This window comes from Triturus cristatus, chromosome 3_1 (assembly GCF_964204655.1).
Source record: "Triturus cristatus chromosome 3_1, aTriCri1.1, whole genome shotgun sequence".
In the NCBI taxonomy this organism is placed as follows: Eukaryota; Metazoa; Chordata; class Amphibia; order Caudata; family Salamandridae; genus Triturus; species Triturus cristatus.
This window is the reverse complement of record NC_140583.1, coordinates 178,811,290-178,831,521: the sequence shown is the minus strand read 5'-3', so window position 1 is coordinate 178,831,521 and position 20,232 is coordinate 178,811,290.

Below are 20,232 nucleotides of genomic sequence, written 5' to 3'. Positions count from 1 at the left end.
TTGGCCTAACGGCTAGGGCGCTCGACCTCAGACCTGGGGAACTGTGTTCGAGTCTTGGTAATGACGCTGAACATCCTGTGATTCTGGGCAAATCACTTAATCTCCTTGTGCCTAACAAGAAAAATTAATGCGTGTCCTCATGTAACGTAACTGATGCTATGTAAGGCGCTCTGATACCTGATTGGATTCAGGTCAAGTTCGCGCTATATAAAACTCTGTAAAAAAAAAAAAGGATGGAAGGAGGAAGGATGGGTGACATGTAATATATGACTGGCAGAGAAGGATGCAAGGGATGTATAGGTGGCTGTATGGGTGATAGGAATCCTCTGTGGGGTTTGATGGGTCAGACTCAAAGATAAGCAAGGAAGGACACATGGGTGGTGGTTTAGACTTTTTTTTTTACAAATGTTTGTTGTTGGTGATAGGTTTGTTGAGAGATTAAGAAGAATGATAGCCATTTTTACTTTGAATGGATGGATGCCTGGATGGTATTCAATCATAGCATAGGTGGGGACTGTCACTGGATGAAGACAATGTAAAAGAAAACGAAGCCATGCCAGAGTAGCAAAGCCAAGGGTGAAGAATAGAATAAGATTAGAATTTAAAAAAATATAATTCTAGTAGAGCAATGCAATGATAAATGGAAAAATCGATGAGAAGAGAAACAAGGACTGTTTTTTTTAAGGTTTTTGATTCAAGGTTATTTTTCAGAATACGCCCTTGGTCTACAGTAGTTTGCAAGCACAGCCTATATGTTGTGTATGTGTATGTACCCATACTCGCCCATTATGAATCTCCTCCCTCTGACTCAAGGGCCCACTCCCTACCTATGTCATTTTCAACTGTGTCAGCCTTCCATGGGTGGCCTATTTGCTGCATGGTTGGTTACACAGTCAATCAATAAATTCAATAGTACCTCACGTCGTCCCATATATAATCAAGGATCATTCGAATCAGATATCTCACGGCCTTTTTGTAGTAGTCAGGGTGAAAGTGAAATTGAGCAGTTGCCATTGATGTAACAGAGTATGGCCATAATAGAAAAATAAGATAATTGTGTGGTTGTAGACTATAACTGCACCACCTACAGACATTAGTAAATAAAAATAACATGAGTCTGCGCCACGAGTATGTCTGTCTAGGGCACAAGCTGACTGCTGGCATGCCTACAAGATTAATTTAGCTAAACAAAAGAGAGAGAAGAAGACTTGTCTACTCATAGTACCTAGTAGTAATGCCTGAAACCCGTTAGAGGCCGAGGAAGTGGGAGGATGCCACAAATGTTATGTACTGTGCTTGCTAGTGCTACTGTGCCACTATAATTTTATGTGTATAGTTAATATTGTGTTACTGTTTTGCTAAGAATATTGGTTACAATTGTCTTTTTTCTTTCTTGATATAGCTACTCTTTCCCAACCAAAGCCACTACCAAACAGGAAGGAGTTAGCAGCCATGGCCCGGCAACGGAACCTGGAGGCCATCCTTGCTGAATATCGGTGGCTAGTGGATCTGGCAGAGGAGGAGGCGGCAGCAGCTGCAGCCACCTCCAATGCCCTGGGCCCCAGCCAGGCCTCCCCAGTGCCTCCAGTGGTACGGCGGCATGGTATGGCAGCCGCCCGCCGCACTTCTTCTCTGAACACTGTTGCCCACCCCTGTGCATGCAACTGTAAGGCATTTAAGCGCTGCATGCTCTTCCGGATGGCGCGCCTAGAGGCGTGGATAAAGACCCTGGAGAGTAACCGGAGAGCCTGCCGCTAAAACTCCGTCGCCTTGCCCCTTTTTTAATCTTTTTTTTGGTGGGTGGGATTTGGGTGTTGGGGGAAAGTTGGGGTTAATTTATGGACAATGGAATGGACATTGGTTGGGGTTAGGGAGAGGGGTGGGTCAGGTAAGGTGTTGTGTTTTTTTTCATTAGTTTATTTGTTAGGGGAATACATTATTTATAGTTTACATATGATGTAAATGTTTCGTGGGGAGGTTACTCTTTTACTTCACATGGTTTACTTTGCTGTTGCAGAGCCACAGCCAGTTTTTGATTGAAATAATCTGCCGATAGTGTCACACACCAACAGATAGATGTGGTACCCTCACTTGTGACTTGTCCTACTAGTACTGTCAGTCTCTCCTCCTAGTCTATGCAGTCTGCAACTAAAACCCCTATGGAATCGGAAGTGTTTGGGTGTGTGAATTAATGAATTCATTTCCATATTATTAATTATGCCTCCCCCAAACTTCTTCTCTTACCTGTGATTGATGTTAGATGAAGCGATGGCTGCATGGTGATGGTTTGGTTTGGTGCCATGGTGGTGGTAGTAGTAGTAGTAGTAGTAGGCACTGACACTCAGTAGCATTTGTAAAAAAGGAAAATGGGACAGTCAGTCACCTGAGGGAGACTCGGGAACGAGTAGTAGAAGTACAGTACACAAGAAGACTGCCAACCAAGAAACCATGATGATGACAAGCAATGCTAAAGTAAAATAAACCTGACTGCCTGGAGGTCTAGCCTAGTACAAGCTACAAACTGAAGTCGATCCTAGCTATGATAATGAAGCGGGCAAGCGCCTTCGTAACCTTGAGTGCTGGAACTATGATGATGATTGATGACTCGATGCTTGCAACCAATTATATTATTATGATGGATTCTTTATGTTCCTCTGGAAAAGAAATTTGAATATCGAATACTGTGCATGGGTGGGCAATCTAATATTGCCAGTGTGGGCTAAAGTGAAGTATAAATAAATAAATAAATATATGTATATGTATATATATATATTTTTTTTTTTCAAACGTTTCGGGGGCGTTATAGTTAGGAATTGGCATTTAAAAAACCTTAGAAATTCACTGAAAAAAACATAGGTTTCAGGGGTGTTATAGTTAGCTGGACATTTCCCTCGTACAAAACCCTTGAAATTCCCCTGTTATAGTTAGTTCAGCTAACTATAACTCGTGCCCCCGCAATCCACTGCTGATGACGTCACATATTACATCACTCATGACATGATCAGTGACATCACTCATGACATCACTGATGACATCTCAAATGACATCACTGATGACATCACTGATGACGTCATCCAGTGACTGTGTGTTTCTGTAAAGTTTAAATATATTTTATATATTTATAGCGAAAGGCCGGTGGAAGAATGAGTGGGTGTACAAGTGTGTGAATGGATGATTTTCTAGATGCGTAACTGGCTCTATAAGTGAGTCAGTTACGCATGCTAAGTACACAAGGCCACTGCTAGGTATCTGATCCCCTTCAGCCAGTGTATTTGTGGAAAGCACTATTTCAATTGTTGCTCCTGTTCGTGATTTTTAACTTTGCTTATTTGCACATGTTGATCTCTGCCATATTTGCACATCATTTTTAAATTGTTTTTACCTCATACTGTTTGCCCCTCGCCTGCTTCGCCGCCCCTGACCCCGTTCCACCACGGCTGGTGCCGATTGAGCGGAGGGTCGTCGGGGCTAATACTCACTTCCGGCTGTACCGGACATCGCAGGCTAGCGTTCTAGCTTCGCACGCCTCGTACGCCCCTCTCACTACTTAATCGGACTGAGGGTGCGGACGCACGCAGCGGCGCGCCGAAGGCGCGCCAAAGGCAAGCCCGTCTGCGCCCGTCCGCGCTAAGTCCGCTGCGCGCTGCCAGTCCCCCCGTACTTTTATTTTTTAAATATGCCAAAATATACACGGGAGAGGCTTCTCTCCTATCGGGATCACTCAGTCTGCACCCCTCACCTGTTTCACCCTGGCTCGGCTATGGTGCAATGCCCTCACTGTGGCTTTGCGACTACTGAGACCTCCTTACCCCCTGATAAGTTAACACACCTTAAGGTGTTTAGTTTGAACTGTAGGTCCCTGGTCAGTCATTATGAGGATATTTATGATCTTCTAGTTGTTCTGTCTTACGGAGACATGGCTAACTAAAGATACTTTAGCCATTCCGACTCTGTCCCTCCCACCAGGATATTTAATACAAATTCAGAACAGACCTGTAAAGAGAGGGGGTGGTCTAGCAGTGATTTTTAAATCCTCTTTTTCCTGCTCATTCTCCCCGGCTAATATTGCGGATTGTGAGAGTTCTCTTTTCAAGATCAAGATTCTGGACACCTTCACTCTCACCGGGCTTCTGATTTATCGCCCTCCTGTCCCTACAAGCTCCTTTCGGGAATCCCTGGTGGCCACTGTTTCCACTATGATTCTGAATTCCGCTAATTTTAGCCTATTGGGAGACTTCAACCTTCACTTTGAATGCAGTGAGACCCTCATGGTGAGAGGTCTCCTAGATGATTTAGAAGCATGCCAACTCACGCAACTTGTTAAAGGGCCCTCCCATGCAGCAGGCCACTTATTGGACCAAGTCTTTTCAAACATTCCGGCCATTATTGCTTTTCTTCCAAATCCTCTTAGCTGGACGGACCATTATTTGGTTCATATTTCCATCCAGGTAGCTGATAATTCTAAAAGACAGCCCCCCCCTCCTATCCCAAGGCGCCCATGGCACAAACTAGACAGCAGTCTGCTTATAGACAACCTGAAAACCAAGTGCCCTGTCTGGCCGAGGAATCTGGAGGAAGCAGACGCCGCGTATAGAGAGTGGATTAATAAGTCGCTAGACCAGCTGATTCCCGTAACACTGTCTAAGTCCAAACGCGGGCAACCTCATCTCTGGTACTCAAAGACACTTGCTGAACAAAAAAAGCAATGTAAGCTGCTCGAACGCGCATGGAGAAAATCCTATGACCCCCAAGCCAAAATTACATTCAGCTCTGTGACAAAAACGTATCATAAATTAATTAAAAAAGCTAAAGCCAGATACTATACTGACACAATTCTGTCAAGTGCAAATCAATCTAAAACAATATTTTCTATGGTGAAAGAAATGACTAAGCTTCCAGAAGGACCTAACAATACGATTACTTCTAATGCTCATTGTAACGAGATTGCCACCTTCTTTATAAATAAACTACAGGGTATTTATAAGTCCTTCCCCTCGAATGTCGCAAGCCCGGACTCCACCATAGTTGAGACACCTCATGATCTCCCATATTCTCTCGGCTCCCTTCCATCTATTTCTGCGGACCAGATGGATAGGCTGATTGTTAAAATTAAATCCGGTTCCCCGGAGGATCCTGTCAAACCCGAAATGGCGCGACTTCATAAGGATCCCATTTTGTTAGAAGGTCTGAAACTGATTAATAAAACCCTGGAATCAACCATAATACCTAGATCCTGGAAGCATGCTAAGGTCGTCCCTCTATTAAAAAAACCCACCTTGGATCCCTCCAAGCCGGAAAATTTCCGACCAATATCCTTGCTACCCTATTTATCCAAGATAGCGGAATCTCATGTAAATTCCATTCTGATCAACTATTTAGAGGCCAATGGAATTTTAGATGACTCCCAAAATGGTTTTCGGACGAATCATAGTACTGAATCGGCCTTTTTAGCCGTCACAGAACAATTAAGGGAGGTACAGGACCGAGGTGGTACAGCGGCACTGGTCCTGTTGGACCTGAGTTTAGCATTCGACATGGTCTCCCATGAGATCCTCTTAAGAAGACTGTGGGAGATCGGGGTCCGAGATGGAGCCCTAGAGTGGTTCGTTTCATTTTTGACGGACCGCTCTTTCCAGGTCCATGCTCCACCGCATAAATCAGGAAGGTTTCCGCTGTGCTGTGGCGTCCCCCAGGGGTCTGCACTTAGCCCCACGCTATTTAATGTGTACGTCCGCCCCCTAGCCGTACTGGCTAGAACTCGTAACATCAAATTAACATTTTATGCGGACGACACACAGTTTATCTTCTCCTTCTCCAGTGATACCAACGCCGACAAAATTAAATTCCAATAAGATCTATCGGCCATTGCAAACTGGATGACTGAAAATCGTCTCCAGCTTAATTCATCTAAGACTGAGGTACTACTGGTTGGGAAGGAGATTCAAAAATGGGACGATCAGTGGTGGCCATCTGCATTGGGACCTGCACCCACTCCTAAGAAGGAGGTCAAAAACTTGGGTATTATGGTCGATAACCGACTAGACCTTGACTCCCACGTCAAAAAGATGGCAGGCATGTGCTATGGCCGTCTTCGGTCTTTGAGACCCATTCTGGGTTTTTTTGAACCCCCAGTCCGTCAGATGATCATTCAGTCCATGGTGCTGTCAAACATTGACTACTGCAATGTCCTCATGCTGGGCTCCAATCAATCTACGATTTACAGACTTCAAAGAGCTCAGAATGCGGCCGCACGCAGTCTGTTTGGTTTGCCAAAAAATTGTCATATCTCCCCTATCCTTCATCATCTGCACTGGCTGCCTGTAAAGCAGCGTATCCAATTTAAGGCACTCTGCCTTATCCATAAAATTCTCTACTCCGCGGGCCCTAAAATTCTGCAAAATATAAGCTTTCTATATGTCCCCACTCGGGCTCTCCGTTCTGCAGATCTGTTTCTGGCCCACATTCCTATGATTCAGAGGAGCAGAGCAGGAGGCCGATCCTTTAGATACTTGGCTCCGAAATTGTGGAATACAATCCCGCTTGAAGCTCGTGCTATTGCGAATCATTTGTCTTTCAGAAAAAAAATTAAGACTTGGCTATTTACCACTCCTTAGGCCCGGCTTTCTGTAGTTCTTCCCACACTTGGCTCGGTTGCTGTGTATCTGGCTTGTCTGCAAGCGCTGGGACGCCCTGTTGCTGGGGTAGCCATGCGCTATATAAGCTACCCTAACATAACATAACATTAAATGTATCTTACTGCGGACTAGTGACTAAACTGTGTAAATGTCTGTATGTGTCTGTGTGTAGGTGTATAAGTGGCTGCATGGTTTTGTGAATGGCTATATGAGTGTCTATATGGGTTATCAATTGGTTTTCTGAGTATCTGTATGGGTGCCTGAGTGTTTGTGTGGGTAGGGTGTGTGTGACTCTATGCATAGATGTGTGAGTGGGTGATTCTATTGGTGCATGGTTTTAAGAGTGCATCTGTGATCAACTGTATGGTTGAGTGAGTGTATGTATGGGTGTGTTAGGGATTGAATGTATATCTCAGTGGTACATGTGTGACTAACTACATATGTGAAAGGCAGTATATATGCGTGTAAGAGTATATAAGTGGGTATATGTGAGAGTGTGTAATTGTGAGAGTGGCTGTATGGATGAGTGTGTGCTTGTATCAATGATTGTATAAGAGCGTAAGAATGTGGTACTATTCTTATAAGTAAGTGTACTTGAGTGTGTTTAACTGTATAGGTGAGTAAATTGGACTGTGTTTAATTACTTGCACGACTGCCTAGGTGTGTCAGTACCTCAATGGATGATTGGCGGTCTGTAAGTGTCTATATAGGGGTACAAATGCATATGATAGTCTTGTACGGAGTGACTGTAAGTATGAGTGACTGTACAGGTGAGTGAGTGGAGGTGTATGTAGACCTAAGAGTTAATGAGTGGGTATGTAGCTATTGGTATTGGAGTATCTATGGTTTTGAGAATGGACGTCTGAAATTTTGAGTAGGTGTATCAAAGGTTAAATTAGGGTGTGAGAAGATGCAGTAATTTTTCACATGGATGATGTCATCAGTGATGTCATCAGTGATGTAATTTGAGATGTCCTCAGTGATGTCATGAGTGATGTCACTGACCATGTCATGAGTGATGTAATATGTGACGTCATCAGCAGTGCATTGCGTGGGCGCGAGTTATAGTTAGCTGAACTAACTATAACGGGAATTTCTAGGGTTTTGTACGAGGGAAATGTCCAGCTAACTATAACACCCCTGAAACCTATGGTTTTTTCAGGGAATTTCTAAGGTTTTTTAAATGCCGTTTCCTAACTATAACGCCGCTGAAACCTTTGGTTTTTTCAGTGAATTTCAAAGGTTTTTTAAATGCTAATTTCTAACTATAACGTGCATGAAACCTATGGTTTTTTCAGTGAATTTCAAAGGTTTTTTAAATGCTAATTCCTATCTATAACTTATCTCTGAACATATCATGTTTAATTTTTTTCATTGGATTTGTATATTTTTCAAATTCAGTGTGTCAATTTCATTAATTACGTTTTTTTTAAAATACTTTTTTATCACCATTTTTTAAACTTATTTTTTCAATTAATTCTTTTAAAAATTAAGAAATATTATTTAAACTTAATGGGTTTTTCAAACATATTTTTTTAACTATATGTTCAAAACTTTATTTTATATATATTTTTTCAATGTTTTTGGATCCGCGCACCCTAAGCGCACCGTTCTCGATCCCTACGCGATAGCATCCGCGCATGGTAAGCGTTGGGTACGTGTTTAGTGCGCGATTGCAATGCGACCGGTACGCGACTCCCAGCCTACACGCGACACGTATGATGTACGTAAGGCGACGTTAACGTGCTTCCGCGATGCGTCATCTGCGTCTATGACGCGGTAGGTGCGCGGATCCCGCGAAATATTTAACATTTGAAAAAACATATATATATGTATTTCATGTGAATATTAATTGAAGACAAACTCTAAACTAGTCTTAAAACTAATATATTTTTACATCTAATCCTTTATTTTTTTTTTATTCAATTTTGTGGATGTGCGCTGGGTGCGTGCTGCGTAAGCAAAGGGTGCGCGGATCCCATGTGACCTGCAAAAAAAGAGATTTGATTGGTTCAATTAACTTCCTCTTCTAACTATTGAAAGACCCCACCCATTTCAATCATTCTTCTTTGACCTTCTTTAGAGCACCATCTCTTTGGAGAGAAGAAGATTTTTTAGACTAAGTTTACACTTAGCTCTAACTTTTTTCAACCAAAAATGGCTTCAGGGCAGCAGGCATCACCTGCATCACCTGTGGTAAATAAAAATCTTCTTTACCGGACTGAATTTCATACGGAATCTTAAAATAAAGTAAAATAGCTCAAAATAACAAGAGGCAGAATCCGTGGTATAAGAGGTTTTCTAAATGGGCTTTATTCCATTCAAAATGGCCGACTCGAGTCACGGCCTTCAGGTTCCGTCACCACGAGGGTTCAGGAAGTGAAGTACAACACTTTATTGACAGACATGCATTTTTATAATAAGTGCATTACAATGAAACGAATGTAGAAGGCGTAACATTTGATAAGAAAAGTGACATGACAGGTACGTAATCGAAACTAGGCGTAATAAGGAATAAAAGAAACATGATTGGTTAGGATTATCAGACATAGGTGGATCTATAAGATAATACTTAACATAGATGCGTGCGCAGCAGCATGACGTGTAATTGACGTGCAACTAGGGGGTGAAGGGGACTTGACATTTAGCTCTACATGTGGAGACGAGAAGTCTGGGGAGTCAAGTCAACCTAATCCCAAATCATATCTAACATCCTATGTTTAGAGAACTATGTTATCCACAAGGAAGGACTCTCGGACAGAATCTATTCTACACTAACTGTATGTGCGTGTACAAGCGTCTAAGTGTCTATATGAGATGCGAGGGGCAGAAAACTTTCCATGGCAGCAGGGCTATGAATCACTTGCAGGAGGACGGAAAGGCTGAGTCCTTTGCTTGTGAGCTAAAGGAAATGTTTACCTAAATCACTAGACAGGAATGCATCGGCTGAAGAGCAAAATAGATAATTCGAAGGTGAAATACAGCTTCTTGGCAGGCAGGCGAAAACTGGCCGAGGCAGGCACGTTAGCTGCACAGGGAGTAGGACAAAGTTCATGGATACAGATGCGAGCTCAAGCTGAAGCTATCGAAGACAGAGAGCAGGGAAAGGCTTTGAGGACAGAATCGGGCCTACTTGCCTGAACTGTAAAAATGGAGTAACTTAGCCATATAAAGTCGGTGGCCTTTCATGCTTAGGAATCGAATATCCAGCCCATTGATGGCGGATCTGACAGAGAACATGTCGACGGTAGACACACATATGTTTGCGTCTTAGAAACTGGAACTGGAGGGAACATACATGTACTTGTAACATGCATATAGAACCGTTGGGGTCCAAGATAGGGGACATAACTGATCAGGAAAATCCACATTTCCACATTCCCTCCTTGTCCCCTACTTGCCCTTCAAGAGATATCAATCTTCATCATTCCATCGATTTGCTCATGGAGCATCATTTCTTCTTCCTTCTTCTTCCGGCATTTTGAACGATAACTGTGATATGGAATGCATGATGTGGCACACAGACCACAAATCGCTGGTCCACATTGCAGGCATAAACAACAACTGAAGAGCATAAGAAGGCCAATACCTAGGAAGGATAGAACTCTCCATCCCCAGGCTGATATCACACTCCAAAACCACCCGGACCACGTCCAAGTGCCTGGATTCTCGTGTATCTGGCTTACAATCTTATGAAGGCGTGTTATAGCTTTATATACAGATGGCGAATTTTCTGGTATGAATATGCAGCAGCTGGATCCGATGACCCTGCAAGCTCCGCCCCTATCGGCCAGGATGACGTCAAGGACAAGACGATTCTGGAGAACAACAATTCTCATCACTGATTGTTCCTCTGTCAGATTGCCTAGGGCGGCTATAGTCTCGTTTACTACAGCTTCAAGAGTCTTGGTGAGTCTGCGTATCAGCTTACTATTTGATATTGTACCTATATAGGGAAAGATACCTTTATTGAAATCTACATACTTGTCCCATGCCGTCTCAGTATAATCGACAACTGGGAGATCTCTACGCTCTCTTTTGTGTACTAAATGAACATTTCGATAATAATCAGGGGGGGCTAGGAAAACAGGTGGCAAAAGGAATGCTATGTAACAGGTACCATCCCAATCTAGAGGCAGACGCATATATGCCGTCTGACCACATATAAAGTAAGAATGGTGAGAAGCTCTAAATGAAGATTTACCTTGATCGCTATATTCTACTGTAGTAACGCATTGGCTATGGCCCATATGTATTGAACCAACTTTTCTCACACATAATTCACCCTTGACTGGAAATACTGACATAGTGGGCAGAATTAGTTCAACTTCGGATTTGACATTCAAAATCATGAGATTAGGCGTAAAATTACCTGATTTATACACTTCATTTTCTAAATCAGTTCCTGTTCTACTGGGGTGACCCTCCTTATTGGGGTGACAGACTTTAAATAAAACTAGATTCAGATTTCCCCATATCCAATGTTGTTGATAAACTGCTGTGTCTGGGTCTATGGAATTTAATAAACTAAACCATGCTCCACAGGAGCCATTGTGTGTGAACGGATGTGGAAAGAAAGGCAGAACTCCTTTGTTATTCTGATAGGGAGGGAGTCGGCCACACACCCAACAATTGGTGGCATTACTAGTCTGATGGGAATGATGTAACATACTAATGAATGTGTTATTGCGCAGCGCAAGTCTATAGGACAACTCATGTGGGGGTAGGTCACTAAAAGAATGTTCATCAGTTATATTGAAAGTACGTTTAGAAACAGGATAATACATATGCAACAATATACTTGCAGTAACTACTAAAAAACTCAAGAAAAACAAAATTAATAAAGTCACAATACAGTGGCTACGCAGTAATTTACAATAAGCATGTCGTTTCATTATGATTCTGGACTCTACGTCATTCAGATCTAAGGGATACATGTCGGGACAGATTCAACCGCTTCACCTTGGAGAGGACTTAAACAATCAAATCGTCCGACAGTTTGGATCTGGACCTGAGTTTCTGCTTATAGAGTTCGGTGCTACTGGCCTCAGCCAAAGGTAGCTTTGAGTCAATGGGGGAAGACATCCGGGGAGTACTGTTTGTGTCAGGAGGAAGTCCATGAAATTTCTTGATATGGCTGGAATGCACCCAGCCTTTTCTCCCTTCGATCTTCACAGCTGTTCTGGTCGTCAGCAGGACCAACTTAGGAAGCCTCCACCTTGGCTCCAGTTGGGTTTTCCGATCAAAATTCCTGACGAGAACATAATCGCCGGGAATTACGTCATGAGGTTTCACCTCGGTGTTGTCGGGAAAAGCTGCGACTACCTGTGAACGACAAGATTGTAGTGCAGACATCAAGGAAGCCAGGTAATCTGTCAGCATATTACAGTCAACATCAGTTATTTTACGGGGTATAGGCGTCCCCCACATATTCGGTGGTCTACCAAAGATCACCTCATAAGGGGATAGCCCTGTTCGAGAGTGTGCTACCATTCTCATGTAAAATAGTGCAACTGGTAAGGCTACTATCCAGTCCACACCTTTTTCCTGACATATTTTAGACAATCTGATTTTTAAAAGTTGATTATGTCGTTCCACGAGACCTGCTGCCTCGGGGTGTCGGACACAGTGGAATTTCCACTGATATCCCAACAAAAGTGAGACATGTTTCATTAATTCGGATGAGAAAGGCTGGCCGTTATCTGAATATACAACACGTGGTAAACCGTACCGTGGGAAGAATTCTCGAACTAGCTGCTTGGCAGTAGTCGGGGCAGTGTAATCTGATACGGGATACGCCTCTGTCCAACGGGAGAGAGCGCAGACAACTACGAGAACATATTTGAATCCTCGACAACGTTCCATCTGAATATAATCCATCTGGAGGACTTCAAAAGGATGGTCAGGAGGCTGAAATCCACCCTGCTCTACGGGAACACTCTTTCCTGGATTAAACTGACAACATATCATACAGGTACGAACTTTTTGTTTAGCTGCTGCTCGTAAATGTTTGTTGAACCAAATGTGCTGAATGCTGTCTAGCATAGCCTTCTCTCCTAAATGTGCTGGACTGTGAACTGTAGCTATAATGGCTTGAACCATGGAATCAGGGAGAAACCATACAGATTTCTCCTTCGTCATCCATCCTTGATCTGTCTGGATCCCTCCTAGTTCAGTCCACTTCTTTATTTCTTCTGCTGTGGCATGTGTCTGTATGTCAATTACGTCAAGTACGGGATCCTTAATTGTCATACACTGTGTTGGTGTCTGAACTATTGGCTTTGTCATGTCTAATGTGCGATTCTGAGCAGTCTGTTTAGCTGTTCTGTCAGCTAAATCATTGCCTTGAGAAATGATATCAGTAACCTTCGTGTGTGCTTTACATTTCATAATTGATATAGCAGTGGGTAGATGTATTGCATCTAACAGGGCATGAATGAGGGGTCCGTGCTGAATGTGGGCACCATGGGAGGTTAAATAACCTCTCTCTCGCCACAGCACGCCGAAGTCGTGTACAACTCCGAATGCATAACGTGAGTCAGTGTATACATTAACTTTCTTATTTGTGGCTTGAATACAGGCTTGTGTTAGAGCAATAAGTTCTGCTGCTTGGGCTGACAAAGTATCTATACAATTTGTCTCAATAACTTTACTGTCTGTTGTGACTGCATACGCGGCCACTAAATCTCCTGTACTTGTTCTCATGCACGATCCGTCTACATACAACGTCAGGTCTGGATCTAACAATGGAACGTCTGTCAAGTCTTGTCTAGGTTTCGTCTTTATTTCAATGATTTCAACACAATCATGAGCTAGTGGGTCTGTTCCAATTACAGGTAATAGTGTAGCAGGATTCAATGTATTACACCGTCGGATCTCTATGTGTGGTTGAAACAATGTCAGTTCATAACCGGTAAGTCTTGCTATGGTCAAGTGTTGTGTTTGTGTTCGGTTCACAAGAACCTCTACTGCATGTGGTACTTGTACTGTCAATGGGTGTCCTAATACTATGGCATCGCTTTGTCTGATTGCTAAGGCTGTCGCTGCCACTGATTTCAGGCATGCAGGCAAAGCCTGAGCTACGGGATCTAATGTACTGGAAAAATAAGCACATGGCTTGCGTGATCCTGCTTGATCCTGAGTGAGTACTGACAAGGCAGTACCTTCGCGTTCTGTAACAAAGAGTGTAAAATGTTTGCTATAACATGGTGTTGCTAAAACAGGTGCTTGACATAAAGCTTTCTTTAAGCTTTCAAAAGCTTGTGTATGTTCCTGAGTCCAAGGGAGAACAGTCGATGTGGCTGCCTCCTGTGTGGTTAACTGAATGAGTGGTTTTGCTAGAAATGCGTACTGAGGGATCCACTGCCTACAATATGAAGTGAGGCCTATGAAAGCCCGCACCTCCTTTTGTGTCTGGGGTATTGACATGTTAGCAATTAACTGGATGCGATCTGGTGTAAGCTGCCTTCCCTCCTTGGACAGCGAGTGACCAAGATAAATAACTCGCTGGACACAGAATTGCAGCTTAGAAGGAGACACCTTGTGCCCCTTGTCGGCTAGAAAATGTAAAACTGTCAGAGAAGCTTTTTCACATTCTGGCTCGCTTCTTGCGGTGATCAGCAGATCATCGACATATTGAAGCAGTGCAGTATTGACTGGCATGTGGATACTGTCAAGTTCTCGTTTCAGTGCTTGGCTGTAGATGCTGGGGCTTTCTGTGAATCCTTGGGGAGCGCGTGAGAATTTAAAGCTGCGCCCATTTAAACTGAATCCGAACAAATATTGGCTTTCCGGATCTATTGGGACGCTGAAAAAGGCATTCTTGAGATCAATTACAGTAAAGAATGTTGCTTCGGAATCAATTGCTGTCAACAATGATGATATATCAGGGACCACAGGGAATTGTGGTACAATACACTTGTTTAGTTCACGCAAATCAATAACCAATCGGTACACTGGTGGGGCAGTAGGATCAGTTCGTTTAAGAATCGGAATTATCGGTGAATTACATACATTGGAGTCTGTTTCTACAACTACTCCCTGGACAATCAGCTCATCAATGATTTTCAGCAAAGCCACTACAGCATCATGCGGTAACTTGTATTGTCGCATTCGTGGTAATACCACTCCTGCTTTCAATGTGACTCGATAGGGTGTAATGTTCATGCAGCCAACATCCGTAGGGCCTTGTGCCCATAGATGTACTGGTAAAGTCTGTAGTCGGGGATCCATGTCTCTAGACACATAGTGACCTTTAAAATCACGCAAAAACAACCTTACTCCTTCCGGAGAACAACATATTATGGCTCCTAGTGCTTTCAGAGTTTTAATTCCTAACAGATTTTCTGGGCATGATTTAGTAAGCAATAAATCTGTAGTTCGTGTCAAAGGTCCTATCGTAAGTGGTAGAGGCTGTGATACTTCATTAACAATAGGTTTTCCTGAAAAACCAAGGGAAACATTTTGAGAGCCTGAGAGGGGTGCCCCTGGAACTTCACTACGTTTTATAGTTGTTCGACTTGCCCCTGTATCGAGTAAGAATTTTCTATCCTGACCTAATAATTCACTATGTACATAAGGTCCTTCTTGATCTACAGGAATCTCGATAAGCGGTAAGTCAACTTCCCTCTCTAGGCTGGTTCATGCGTAGCGCTGATATTCAGGGTATTCATACTGTGCAGTCTGATACATTTGTCGTGTTGTGGTTTGTGTGGCAGTAGCTGGCAACGGTGGTGCAGCTGGCACAAACTGTATGGGTTGCTGTGAGGCTGGCATGGACTGTTGCTGAACTGGCATGGACTGTCCATGCTGCATAGCTCCTTGTTCATTCTGATCTTGTCTAACTAATCGTGGTCTCTCCTTTGCAATACCTGTAGCTATATTACGTTTCAGGACTGGACAATCGTGTACATAATGGCCTAGTTGTTTACAGTAATTGCAGGTTCCTTTTACAGGAACTGCAGAATCACCAGAATGTGTCACACCCTTTTTGTGACCATCTGCTGGTACTGTCTGAGAAACTAGCATTTTCATTTTTGTATCCTTCATGCGTCTATGCTCGTGTTCTTGTTCGTCCCTAATTCTATTGTGATGATACTGTAACATTTGTAGCATTTGCGACGGAGTGTTACTTTGCCAGGTACTCTCGAATTTCAATATTCTATTCTTTACTGGAGGCAATGCATTTTCCACTAATTTTGTCACAAATAAATGTGGATATGAGTCACTACTTGCTTTTATACCACTATTTATACCAAAACATTTTTCAAATCGAGCATAATAATCGCTTGTGTCTTCATCTTGCTTTTGTTTGCAGGCTGTGATTGCACCCCAATCTTCCTTTTTTGTAGTTAATAAACGTGGCAGTACCTGTACTAGTAAACCTGGTAACAGTTTAACTTTATCCCCGAGCCCTGAACCTGCAGTTCGGCCCCTTTCTTCCTCTGCTAATGCTGTCCAGTCTATCTTTTGGTCTCCCACTTCCCACTCTTTTTCTTTCAGTTTTTCATAAATGCCAGCAGGCAAAAGCACCTTTAATATCGTCATAATATCAGGAAAGGTGTACTCTCCCATCAGTAACATGTCTTTAATTTCTCGGTGGAAACCCGCTGGGTCTTTGTCATGACTAGGTACTACTTTCTTCATTTCTAATAATTCCATTTTTGATATGGGTGTGTAAACAAATACACGGTGAAACTCATTGTCTTCGCCTTTTATTGGGTGCACTTCTCGTAAAGGATTTTGTCTATCCATATAGTACGGCGCTCTTTCTCTGCGGGGCAGCGAGAGAGAATCCGGACTTACAAAAAGGACATACTGCTTACGTGACACTAATATCTCTTTAATTAGCTTGTTACTAGAACCTCTCCATCTGTTTGTGAGTAGTTCCGTTAATATATCAGGTAAAGGACCAGGGTCAGCATGTTGGCTCTTATATAATATGAGGAGTTGCTGAATCATATAGATTCCAGCTAAACGTTGTTCATCTGTACTGAGATTAAAAAACGTGTGTGCTACGGTCTCATCACCGTATTTTTCAGGACTGTCAATCCAGTGAACGGCTGATCTGGCTAATTCTTGCTCATCCATGGAATCGAGGAGGTGGTAACCCCTTCGTTCTCGTAATATTTTATCTGCGGCTTGAAACGAATGTTCAGGAGACTTCAGATTCATTACAGGCGTCGGATACGTTCTGCTATTATTTGGGCATACAGAGTGTATGGGATCAGAAAAACATCTAGTATTTTCACAGGATCTTCCTCTGCCTACATAGGCTATGGTCTCTGACTGTCTTGCGGAATTCCCTGATTCGGACACTTCATCTTGCTCGAACTCGTCTGTTCCCAATCTCTCTTCATGAATACGCTCTATTTCTTTACGGATTTTTCGGCACATGGCTATTATACAATTTTGCTTATCGTGTCTCCCTTCTGATATATTCTGACTCCATCTTGTAAGAATAAGCATTGTATTCGGGTCTACCCCCGGACGGTCTTGATTTCTGATCACACAGTTTATGAGGAAACGTAACAGTTCCCCCTGTATTTCTACTTTCTGGAATTCCATAGCTTTGTTAATACATCCTGGATCTCGTCCTGTTTGAACAAAATGATATATGTTATCTAGATGCGTAGTCATTCCTGGTAACCTTGCTAAATACTCTGCGGCTCGCCTGATACGTAATGATGCCAGGACCATTTCGTCCTCTTTACCAGCCACTGGGTCATATCTACAATTAACAAGGAGTTCCTTAAGCGTACGTTCACTTACGAATTTAGGTGTACGTGAATGCGCTGACTCTTGAAAAACAAGTTTATTTATTCTGGGTGGTGTAAAGGTACTGCTAGCACCTCCCGTGGCCCCATCTGGGGCGTCGGGTGTGAATGGATTCGTTGAACGTGACACAGCAACTATGGGTGTCGATACCCCTGTAGGATCGACTGCGGAGACAGATGCGGAAACAGATGTGCTTGCCGAAGCTTGTATCGGGACTTGCTGTTGCACGGGGACAGATACCTGATCCTGACGTTGAACCCCTCCGCCAGACGGTCTATGTGGTGCGGTGTTAGCATACTCGGGAGCTGCGTCGTCTAGATATGAGGAAAGAAAAACATCTTCTGCGGTTCTGGGATGCCCTTTTGGATGTACCTTAATTGGAAATAATGGGGGTGGCAAGTCTTTTGGCATCTCTGGAGCAGCCTTAGGTAGTCCTTCGGCTAGAAGGGGATACATACCATTCATAAGAGCATTTCTTTGTCTATTTACTTGTTCTGATTTCACTCGGATACCTTCCTCAATTAATAGATTTTCTTGAACTTTATTTGAACTTTCTTTACTCCTCTCTTCTTGTCTACGTGCTTTTTCTGTTCGTCTATGAGATTCTTTACGCCATAACTCAACAGCGTCTTTCTGTGACTGTCTGACCTTTCTTTTCCATAACTCTTCCTCCACTTTCATGATGCACTCTGCATCCCAGGTTCCCGCTGCGGGCCACCTTTGACTTTCCGGTAATCCCTTGGTATAATCTACCCATAGATCAAGAAACAATATGGCATCTAAGCCATGCTTATGGTACATAAAATGCCCTGGAGTGTCCCTAGGAGGAATAGGAACTGCTTCTTCAAGCACCCCTTTTCTGGTAGTAATCTGTCTTAACTTCGAGAAGAGCGGCATATTGACAACTGATCTGATACTTACTCTTGAACTCACTTAATACGAAAAACACAATAATGAACAGTGAACAATGAACACTCATTCATACCACAATATTTGAACACTTTAAACATTAAACATTAAACATTTTAACAATGACCGACAATGATGACAGTCTGCCTAACTAATCATCATGCTGAATTCTTGACAATAACTGAATACTTCGGAATACTTGATATACTGCTAAACAGTACATATACACTGCTAAACAGTGCAGACCGGATTTGTGTACCCAAATCCGTCTTGACCGGCACAACCTATGTGCGCGTCAACACGCCTCCCCGGCGATGGTACTCACCGAGTAGCTCCTTGAAACGGAAGGCCTCAGAGAATGGACAGGACTCGATGACTGCGGACAGCGGACCCTCTGGACATCGGGATTTCGAGAAACCTGGTGGGCCTCGGTATACCTCGGATCTTGCTCTCTCAGCTAGGCTCTGGTCGGGATACTTCGCACTTCTCACCGCCTCGTCTGGGTTGATCGCAGCCTCAGTCGCCCCCGCTTGACCGGAGGGAGCTTACAGGAAATCCTGCTGGTACGCGTTTATGGTCCGTCCAGCTGTGGCAGGAGACCGGGCCTGCAACGCACCGCCGGCGCGTGAGATGAGAAAGTGTCCCTGTTCGGGCGCCATTATGTGGTAAATAAAAATCTTCTTTACCGGACTGAATTTCATACGGAATCTTAAAATAAAGTAAAATAGCTCAAAATAACAAGAGGCAGAATCCGTGGTATAAGAGGTTTTCTAAATGGGCTTTATTCCATTCAAAATGGCCGACTCGAGTCACGGCCTTCAGGTTCCGTCACCACGAGGGTTCAGGAAGTGAAGTACAACACTTTATTGACAGACATGCATTTTTATAATAAGTGCATTACAATGAAACGAATGTAGAAGGCGTAACATTTGATAAGAAAAGTGACATGACAGGTACGTAATCGAAACTAGGCGTAATAAGGAATAAAAGAAACATGATTGGTTAGGATTATCAGACATAGGTGGATCTATAAGATAATACTTAACATAGATGCGTGCGCAGCAGCATGACGTGTAATTGACGTGCAACTAGGGGGTGAAGGGGACTTGACATTTAGCTCTACATGTGGAGACGAGAAGTCTGGGGAGTCAAGTCAACCTAATCCCAAATCATATCTAACATCCTATGTTTAGAGAACTATGTTATCCACAAGGAAGGACTCTCGGACAGAATCTATTCTACACTAACTGTATGTGCGTGTACAAGCGTCTAAGTGTCTATATGAGATGCGAGGGGCAGAAAACTTTCCATGGCAGCAGGGCTATGAATCACTTGCAGGAGGACGGAAAGGCTGAGTCCTTTGCTTGTGAGCTAAAGGAAATGTTTACCTAAATCACTAGACAGGAATGCATCGGCTGAAGAGCAAAATAGATAATTCGAAGGTGAAATACAGCTTCTTGGCAGGCAGGCGAAAACTGGCCGAGGCAGGCACGTTAGCTGCACAGGGAGTAGGACAAAGTTCATGGATACAGATGCGAGCTCAAGCTGAAGCTATCGAAGACAGAGAGCAGGGAAAGGCTTTGAGGACAGAATCGGGCCTACTTGCCTGAACTGTAAAAATGGAGTAACTTAGCCATATAAAGTCGGTGGCCTTTCATGCTTAGGAATCGAATATCCAGCCCATTGATGGCGGATCTGACAGAGAACATGTCGACGGTAGACACACATATGTTTGCGTCTTAGAAACTGGAACTGGAGGGAACATACATGTACTTGTAACATGCATATAGAACCGTTGGGGTCCAAGATAGGGGACATAACTGATCAGGAAAATCCACATTTCCACACACCTTATACTTCTGAGGATGAATTTTTGTCGGAGGCACCACCCAAAGAACGTTTTTCTTCAGTG